We start from the raw sequence: 9,593 nt of genomic DNA on the forward strand, positions 1-9,593 counted from the left end.
TCAAGAAACCAAGCAATTTTTTTTTCAATGATAACTATACGGATCTGGGATCATGCTCTGGATAATAATAGTAATTGTGGTATTTGTTAAAACCTTATTAAGTGTCAAGCACTGTGATAGGTGCTGTGGTAAATACAGAAGAAGCAGCATGGCCTCATAAAAAGAGCACTAATAAGACTTGGGTCCTTATTTTGCCACTTGTCTGCTGTGTGATCTTGGCCAAGTCACTTAAACATCTCTGTGCCTCAATTTCCTCATCTGTAAAATGAAGAATAAATCCTACACCCTCCTTTCTAGCTAGACTGTGAACCTCGTATGGAAAAGGGACTGTGTCCGACCTGATAAACATGTTTCTACCCCAGCACTTAGGACAGTGTTTGGCACATAGTAAGCACTTAATAAATATTCCTATTATTATTATTGGATCTGACACAGGTCTGATCTGGCCAGGCTACTTTTCCTAGCAAGGGTTAATAGCATTAATATCAGTCCAGAGCCTATTTTATTCAGAGCACTGAACTGCACTGAACTAAATGCTAAGTGCTTCGAAGAGCACAATAGAATTGGTAAACACAATTCCTACCCTTGAGGAGCTAGTAATCTGGAAGGGAAAGCAGACATTGAATTAATTTGCAATCAAGAATAAAGGGGAAAGTGGTTATTTGGGTGAGTGACAGGGTAAGCATAAAAATGCTTCTGGCAGTTGTGAGTATATAAGGGCAGGGTTCATACCATACACTAAACAAATGGAAAGCACCATGGCCTTGGGAATTAAGCATGGGCTTGGGAGCCAGAGGACCTGGGTTCTAATCCCAGCTGCAGCACTTGCTTGCTGTGGTGTGACCTTGGGCAAATCACCTCTGAGCCTCAGTTTCCTCAGCTACAAAATTGGGATTAAATATCTGTTCTCCTTTCTACTTAGACCGTGAGCCCCATGTGGGACAGGGACTGTAATCAGCCTGAATAACATATTTATCTCAATGCTTAGAACAGTCACTGCTTGACACGTAGTAAGTGTTAAACAAATACCTTTAAAAAAAACCAAAACACTTGAATGGTAGATGGAGACTAAAAGGAGAGGATTGGAAAAAGTATTGGGAAAGTTCTCCTGGAAGAGAAGTACAACAGCTACAAGACACGAACCATCAGTTGGGCGTAGGAAGAAGGGAAGGAGAAGAGTTTGCCACAGGATCAGCAATTCACACCATCTCCAATCCCATTCCTTACCAAATTCCCCTGGTAAGTGATGGAGAGTGTGAATTTGGGAATGGTGAGTGAGACATAACCTTTGTAAATATCATGGTATATAAGGAGACAAAAGCAATAGCAGCACTAAGCACTACAAACAAAAAACAGTCTGTGAGGACCCACATGGTCGAGACTGACTCCATAATAGTATTTTCAGACACACACAGACCAATATTTGAATTCCTTATCCATTACATCTTCCAGCACCCTAATGGGTGTTGTAATTTCATCAGGGATAAAGATCTTTTGTTCTTACTCTATACATCGTACAGTAAAATAATAATGACAATTATTGTGGTATTTCTTAAGCTCTTTGTAGGTTCCAAGCACTGTACTAATTACTGGGTTAGATATAGATATAAGCTAATCAGTTTGGACATAGTCCCATAGGGCTCAGAAGAAGGTCTTGGGTTCTCATCCCAGCTCTGCCACTTACTTGTCTGCTGTGTGACCTTGTGAAAGTCACTTCACTGTTCTGGGCCTCAGTTACCTCATCTATAAAATGGGGATTGAGACTGTGAGTCCCATGTGGTACAGGGACTGTGTCCAACTCTATTTACTTGTAATAATAATAATGGTATTTGTTAAGTGCTTACTATGTGCAGAGCACTGTTCTCAGCGCTGGGGTAGATACAAGGTAATCAGATTGTCCCACCTGGGGCTCACATTTTTTAATCCCCATTTTTCAGATGTGGTAACTGAGGCACAGAGAAGTTAAGTGACTTACCCAAGGTCACCCAGCAGACACTTGGCAGAGCCGGGATTAGAACCCACGACCTCTGACTCCCAAGCCCATGTTCTTTCCACTAAGCCATGCTGCTTCTGAGTGCTTAGTATAGTGCTTGGCACATAGTAAGTGCTTAAAAAATATCATTATTATTATTATTATTGTTGTTACTGGGTTTCCAAACTCAATCCCTATTTTGCAGATGAGATAACTGAGGCACAGAGAAGTTACCCAAGGTCACAGTGCAAAGGTCACACAGTGGTGGAGCCAGGATTAAAACCCAGTCCTTCTGACTTCCAGGCCCATATTCTACCCACTGAGCCTTGATTAAGCCTAGTCCAATGTTCATTACTCCCCTCTCAGGGTGGCACCTGGAGAGTTTCCAGTACTCTACCAGTCACAACTACAGGAGGGAGAGTGAAGCAGAGGCATAGCCATTCCATTCCTAGCTCGGGCAGTGGCTAGCAAGTGGCAGGCAATCTGCTTCAAATCAAAACTCACCTGTGCTGGGCAGCAGCGGCATGGGAGAGAGTTGAGGTTGGAGACTCATTTACTGCAAGGAAGGCGACAATGGTAAACCACTTCCAAATTTTTACTAAGAAAACTCTGGATCCACTATGAGAACGATTGCAGATGGAATTCGGGCATTCTGGATGTCGCTGTGGGTCAGACATGACTCGACAGCATAAGACAATAACAGTGTTTATTGCATAGCAAATTTTAGAGGTAATTACTGGCCCAACTTGTGATCTCCTTTCAACTTCCTTGTGGACAAGGGTTGTATATTCCAACTTTGTGATATTGTACTCTCCCTGATTAATACAGTGCTCTGTACACAGTAAGTACTCAATAGTTGCTATTGATTGATTCTTTGCTGCAAAATAAGCTAGAATGCAGCTGTCTCAAATAAATATATCTTTCAGGGTTGTATGTTTTCAATCACATCCTAGTAAGAAAGTCAATCTTCCTATCATTTAAAATGAAAACAGAAAAGACAACTTTGATAAGAAGAGATATAACTATTAGTTTTATAGATAACATGGAATGAACTCAACTTTGAGAAACTCTGGCTTTCATCTTCCTCAAAGGCCTCTTGGAGAAGAGGCACCTTCACCAGTGTTTTGAAGGGGGAGAGAGGGATTGTCTAGCCCACTTGAGGAGAGAGGGGATTCTAAGCCAGAGGTAAGATGTGGGCTAGGGTTTGGTGGTGAGACAGGTGAAATTGAAGCACAAGGAGAAGGTTAGCACAAGAGGAGTGAAGTGGGCAGGTTGGGTTGTAGGGGAGAAGGGAAGCGAGGTAGGAGGGGGCAAAGTGATGGAGAGCTTTAAAGCTAATATTGAGTAATTTTTGTTTGATATGGGGGTGAATGGGCAACCACTGGAGATTTTTGAGGATGGGGGTCACATGCCCTGAGCATTTCCAGGCAGCGGAGTGATGTATGGACTGGAGTGGGGAGAGACAGGAGGTTGGGATGTCAGAAAGGGGGCTGATGCAGTAATCTAGGCAGGATAGGATGTCTGACTGTGCTAACGTGGTAGCGGTTTGGATGGAGAAGAAAAGGCAGATTTTAGCTATGTTGTAAAGGTGAGAATGACAGGATTTGGTGATGGATGGGATATATATGTTGACTGAGAGAGCATAGTCAAGGATGACACCGAGGTTGCAAGCTTGTGACATAGGAAGGATGGTTATGCTGTCAATATTGATGGGAAAGTTTGGGAGAGGACAAGGTATGGGAAAGAAGATAAGGAGCTCTATTTTGAACATGTTAAGTTTGAGGTGGCTGGAGCACACCCAAGTAGAGATGTCCTGAAGGCAGGAGGAGATGTAAGCCTGGAGAGAGGTAGAGAGACTGGGGAGGAGATGTCGATTAGGGTATCATCCACATAGTAATGGTAGTTAAAGCTGTGGGAGTGAATGAGTTCTCCAAGGGACTGAGTGTAGATGCAGAATATAAGGGGAACAAGGACTAAACCTTGAGGGGCTCCCACAGTTAGGGAATGGGAGAGGGAGGAAGAGCCTGTGAATGAGAATGAGAAAGAATGGCCAGAGAGATAAGGGAAGAACCAGGAGAGGACAGAGTCAGTGAAGCCAAGGTGTTGGATAATGTATCCAGGAGAAGGGCATGATCCACAGTGTCAAAGGCACCTGAGAGGAAAAGGAGCATTAGGATGGAGTAGGAGCCTTTGGATTTGGAAAGTTGGATTTGGAGGTCATTGGAGACCTTTGAGAGGGCGGTTTCAGTGGAGTGGAGGGGGCAGAAGCCAGATTGGTGGGGGTCCAGGAGTGAGTTGCAGGAGAGGAAGTGGAGGCAGGGAGTGTAGATGACTTGCTCAAGGAGCTTGGAGAGAAAGGGTAGGAAGGAGATGGGGTGATAACTTGAGGGAGCTGTGGGGTAAAGGGAGGGTTTTTTTAAGGATGGGGGAGACGTGGGCATGCTTGAAAGCAGTGCGGAAGAAGCCAATGGAGAGTGATGGCTGTAAAGGAGGGAAGGAAGGAAGGGGAAAGAGTTTTTATAAGGTGCAAAGGAATGGTTCTGATGCACATGTGGATGGGACAGGCATTTGAGAGGAGGCAGGAGATCTATGAAGATCCTGCTGGGAAGGATGGAAAAGTTGAAGAGGGGGCCGGGAAGAGAGGGAGTTGAGGAGGGGGAGGGGTGATCTTGGAATGCTCACACCTGATGATGTTAATTTTCTCAGTGCTTGGCCAGGTCATTGGGGGGCAAGGAATGGAAGAGGTGGGCCTGAGGATGGAGTTAAATGTCTGGAACAACTGGCAAGGGTGATGAATATGGGTCTCAATAAGGGAAGAGAAATAGTTTTGTTGGGCAGAGGAGAGGGCAGAATTTAGTCAAGAAAGGGTAAACTTTAAGTAGACAAGCTCAGCCTGATGTTTAGATTTCCACCAGTAGTGTTCTGCAGTTTGAGTGAAGGAGGCGGACAGTGTAGGTGATCCAGTGCTGTGGGTTATTGTTATGAAAATGACAAAGGGATAGGGGAGCAAGTGAGTTGAGTTGAGAGGGTGGTCTTGAGAGCATCTATTTGGTCACCAAGAATGGGTAGATTGGGTATGGAGGCCAGGTGGGGTGTGATGCACTGAGAGAGATGGATGGAATTGAGAGATAGGAGGTCTCTGTGGGGGAATAGTACAGATTTATGGGGAGGAGGAGTGTGAAAGAGGAGTCAAGTGAGAAGATTGTGATCAGAGAGAGGAATTTCAGAATTGATAAGAGTAGAGAGTATGGTGGTTAGAGATGTTGAGATGGAGTGTGTGTCCAAGTTGGTGGGTGGGAGAGGTGGGGTGGAGCAGGATGTTGGTGGAGTTGAAGGCTGATAGGAGGCGAGGGGTAGAGGGGTCATTGGGTACATCTATGTGGATATTAAGGTCTCCAAGGATCGAAGTGGATTTGGATAAAGAGAGAAAGAAAGGAGAGAAAGGGGTCAAAATAGTTAAAGCAGTTGAAAGTGGGACATGGGGGGTGGTAGATGACTGCTACCACAATCTGGAAGGGGTGCTAGAAGTAGATGATATGGGCTTCAATGGAGGGAAAAGAAAGGGAAGGGGGAGGTGGGATGGTGCAAAAGCGTCACTGGAGCTCAAGAAAGAAACTCACACCTTTCCTAGTGAGTCTGGGGGTGTGGAAGAAGAAGAGGACCCCACTGGAGAGAGAGTCAGGGGAGACTGTGTCGTCAGAGGAGAGCCAGATTTCAGTGATAGAGAGGATGACAAGGTCAAGCCTGAGGCAACATCTGGTCAAAAGATTGGCAAGAGAATTGCAGGAAAGAAAGGACTAGAAAAACTGCAAAACCTGGGATGGTAAAGGTGGATTTGTCTATATTTACCAGAAGATACTGAGGCATTCTGGGAAGATTTTGGCTCTTCTACCAGTAGTGAAAGTGTGGCCCATGCCCCACTTGGTAGGTGGAGTTTTCTCAGAGGAATCCTGGGGAAAAAAAACAACCCAACTCTGCCTCAATTTTCTGTTTTGAACTGACTGCTCCATCTTCACTCTCCTTGGACCCAGGTAGAAGAAGAGTTCCTCAGGGAGAGGTGATTTCATTCTATTCAAACTGGGATTAAAAGGAAGCTAGGGTAAGATCATTTCACTAAAACCTTCTTCATTCACTTTCTCCAAGCGAAGTTTTAGGTGCTAATGTGACTGAACCTACAGTGAATGCATTCCAGTAATCATCAATCAAGCTGTGCACTTGCAACTTAAAACTCAGTGGCTTCAAATATCTCTGTCCTGTTGGTATTCTTTCCAATTTGGAATATTGATTCTTATTCACTACAGCTATTATTCTGATTACTGGGTCATTCACAGTGTTTCCAACAGGCTCCTTATTGAAGCTTATCATCAACATTCCTCCTGGTTTGTTCTGAATAGAAATTCTGAATCCCTGTGTGGGACTGAGACTGATTGTTGTCTGATCTGATTATATTATATCTACCTCACACATGGTGCATGATACATAGTAAATGCTTCACAAATACCACAATTATTGTTACGATAGTAAATTTTAATCTGAGTTTGTTTTTTGGATTAAATGGCTCCAATCTCAATCTCATGAAACAAAAAAAAACCTGAATCATTCATTCATTCATTCATTCAATAGTACTAAGCGCATGGAATGAACAAGTCGGCAACAGATATAGACAGTCCTTGCCATTTGACGGGCTTACAGTCTAATCGGGGGAGACGGACAGACAAGAACAATTGCAATAGAGTCAAGGGGAAGAACATCTCGTAAAAACAATGGCAACTAAATAGAATCAAGGCGATGTACATTTCATTAACAAAATGAATAGGTTAATGAAAATATATACAGTTGAGCAGATGAGTACAGTGCTGAGAGGATGGGAAGGGAGAGGGGGAGGAGCAGAGGGAAATGGGAGGAAAAGAGGGTTAAGCTGCGGAGAGGTGAAGGGTGGGTAGAGAAGCAGCGTGGCTCACTGGAAAGAGCACGGGCTTTGAAGTCAGAGGTCATGGGTTCGAACCCCAGCTCTGCCACTTGCCAGCTGTGTGACTTTGGGCAAGTCACTTAACTTCTCGGTGCCTCAGTTCCCTCATCTGTAAAATGGGGATTAAGACTGTGAGCCCCACGTGGGAGCCCCAAGTGGGACAACCTGATTCCCCTGTGTCTACCCCAGTGCTTAGAACAGTGCTCGGCACATAGTAAGCGCTTAACAAATACCAACATTATTATTATTAGAGGGAGTACAGGGAGAAGGGGAGCTCAGTCTGGAAAGGCCTCTTGGAGGAGGTGAGTTTTAAGTAGGGTTTTGAAGAGGGGAAGAGAATTAGTTTGGTGGAGGTGAGGAGGGAGGGCATTCCAGGACCGCGGGAAGATGTGGCCCAGGGGTTGACAGCGGGATAGGCGAGACCGAGGGACGGTGAGGAGGTGGGCAGCAGAGGAGCAGAGCGTGCGGGGTGGGCGGTAGAAAGAGAGAAGGGAGGAGAGGTAGGAAGGGGCAAGGTGATGGAGAGCCTTGAAGCCTAGAGTGAGGAGTTTTTGTTTGGAGCGGAGGTTGATAGGCAACCACTGGAGGTGTTTAAGAAGGGGAGTGACATGCCCAGATCGTTTCTGCAGAAAGATGAGCCAGGCAGCGGAATGAAGAATAGACTGGAGCAGGGCGAGAGAGGAGGAAGGGAGATCAGAGAGAAGGCTGACACAGTAGTCTAGCCAGGATATAACGAGAGCCTGTAGCAGTAAGGTAGCCGTTTGGGTGGAGAGGAAAGGGCAGATCTTGGCGATATTGTAAAGGTGAAACCGGCAGGGCTTGGTAACAGATAGGATGTGTGGGGTGAACGAGAGAGACGAGTCAAGGATGACACCGAGATTGTGGGCCTGAGAGACAGGAAGGATGGTCGTGCCATCCACGGTGATAGGGAAGTCTGGGAGAGGACCAGGTTTGGGAGGGAAGATGAGGAGCTCAATCTTGCTCATGTTGAGTTTTAGGTGGTGGGCCAACATCCAGGTGGAGACATCCTGGAGGCAGGAGGAGATGCGAGCCTGAAGGGAGGGGGAGAGGACAGGGGCAGAGATGTAGATCTGTGTGTCATCTGCGTAGAGATGGTAGTCAAAGCCGTGAGAGCGAATGAGTTCACCAAGGGAGTGAGTGTAAATGGAGAACAGAAGAGGGCCACGATATTCCCAGATGTCAGCTAATATGCCATTTACTTATTTTATATTTTTTATGGTATTCGTTATACACTTACTATGTGTCAAACACTGTTCTAAAGGCTGGTGTAGATAAAAGCTAATCAGTTGGACACAGTCCCTTTCCCATATAGGGGTCACAGTCTTAATTCCCATTTAAAGATGAATTAACTCAAGGCACAGAGATGTTGTGATTTTCCAAGGTCACACAGCAGATAAATGGCAGGGTTGAGATTAGAACAAAGGTCCTTCTGATTCCCAGATCTGTGCTGTATAAACTAGGCTATGCTGCTGCTTCTCCTGTTTATATGTTTCCCAACTGTCCAATTCTGTACCCTGGAACGAACAGGTGCTTAACTGATAATGCTGATACTAGTTTTGATAAAGCTGATCCTAAGACTGACCTCGTACTCTTACTCCCTGGATTCTGTAGGTTCTTTGCTTCCTAGTTCTCACAGTTATTCTAATAAAATAATCAATTTTGTTATGTCGGCTGATTGAGCCAATTTAAGCAAATATAGCAATTTCTTAAACAGTGTTCGTTAAGCGTTACCGTGGCAGGCACTGTACTAAGTAGATACAAACTAATTGTCCATGTCTCACATGAGACTGATAGTCTTTATCCCCAATTTATAGATGAGGGAACTGAGGCTCAGAGGTGTTGAGACTTTCCCAAAGTCACACAATAGACAAGTGGCAGAGCTAGGATTAGAACCCAGGTCCTTTTGAATCATAGGCCCATGTTCTGCCCGCCAGGCAATGCTGCTTCTCCATTTATGTATGCTTTCATATAAATATGACTAGCTGTCCTTCTGGTTTGAAGGTGATGCAAGTGATGATTAGATTTTATCAGTCCATATGGATATGACAAATAATTGATAATTCCTTGCATACCCTATGTCTGTAAAGATTGGGGCCAAGGCTTTTTTCATATCTCCCTTCTGGTAGTCCTCTTTTCCTGATGCCTCCTCTCAAAATCATTTGCCATATTTCAGATTCCTAAACACCACTACTTGTTTATGATAGTACCTGAACTGCTCTAAACATTGGCTATGAATGTGGTATGTCTACATCTCACCGATAAAGCAGATGGAATACTGTCTACCTTTAGTTTGGTCAGAATTTTGATATTTTATTGGCATGAGTCTCTATTGTCAGTCTGCCAGAAGACATACCAGCCTTTTCACTCACACCCTCCTTGTGATAATAATAATGATATGTGCCAAGCACTGTTCTAATTGCTGGGGTAGATACAAGGTAAGCAGGTTGTCCTACGTGGGGCTCACAGTCTTAATCCCTATTTTGTGGATAACCTAACTGTGGCACAGAGAAGTTAAGTGGCTTTCCCAAGGTCACACAGCAGACAAGTGGCGGGACCATATTAAAACCCATGACCTCTGACTCCCAGACCGTGCTCTTTCCACTAAATCACACTACTATAAAGTAGTATACT

The 9,593-nt window shown here is 44.7% G+C and overlaps 1 non-coding gene across 1 annotated transcript; it reads left to right on the top strand.

Annotated features, from left to right (window-relative positions):
• Positions 1–2,328: 2,328 nt before the first annotated feature.
• LOC114816615 lies at positions 2,329–2,466 on the top strand. The gene has a single exon (XR_003764419.1). It is a non-coding gene; the product is annotated as a small nucleolar RNA SNORA7 (small nucleolar RNA).
• The last annotated feature ends 7,127 nt before the right edge of the window (positions 2,467–9,593 follow it).

Source organism: Ornithorhynchus anatinus, chromosome 1, assembly GCF_004115215.2.
Source record: "Ornithorhynchus anatinus isolate Pmale09 chromosome 1, mOrnAna1.pri.v4, whole genome shotgun sequence".
NCBI lineage: Eukaryota > Metazoa > Chordata > Mammalia > Monotremata > Ornithorhynchidae > Ornithorhynchus > Ornithorhynchus anatinus.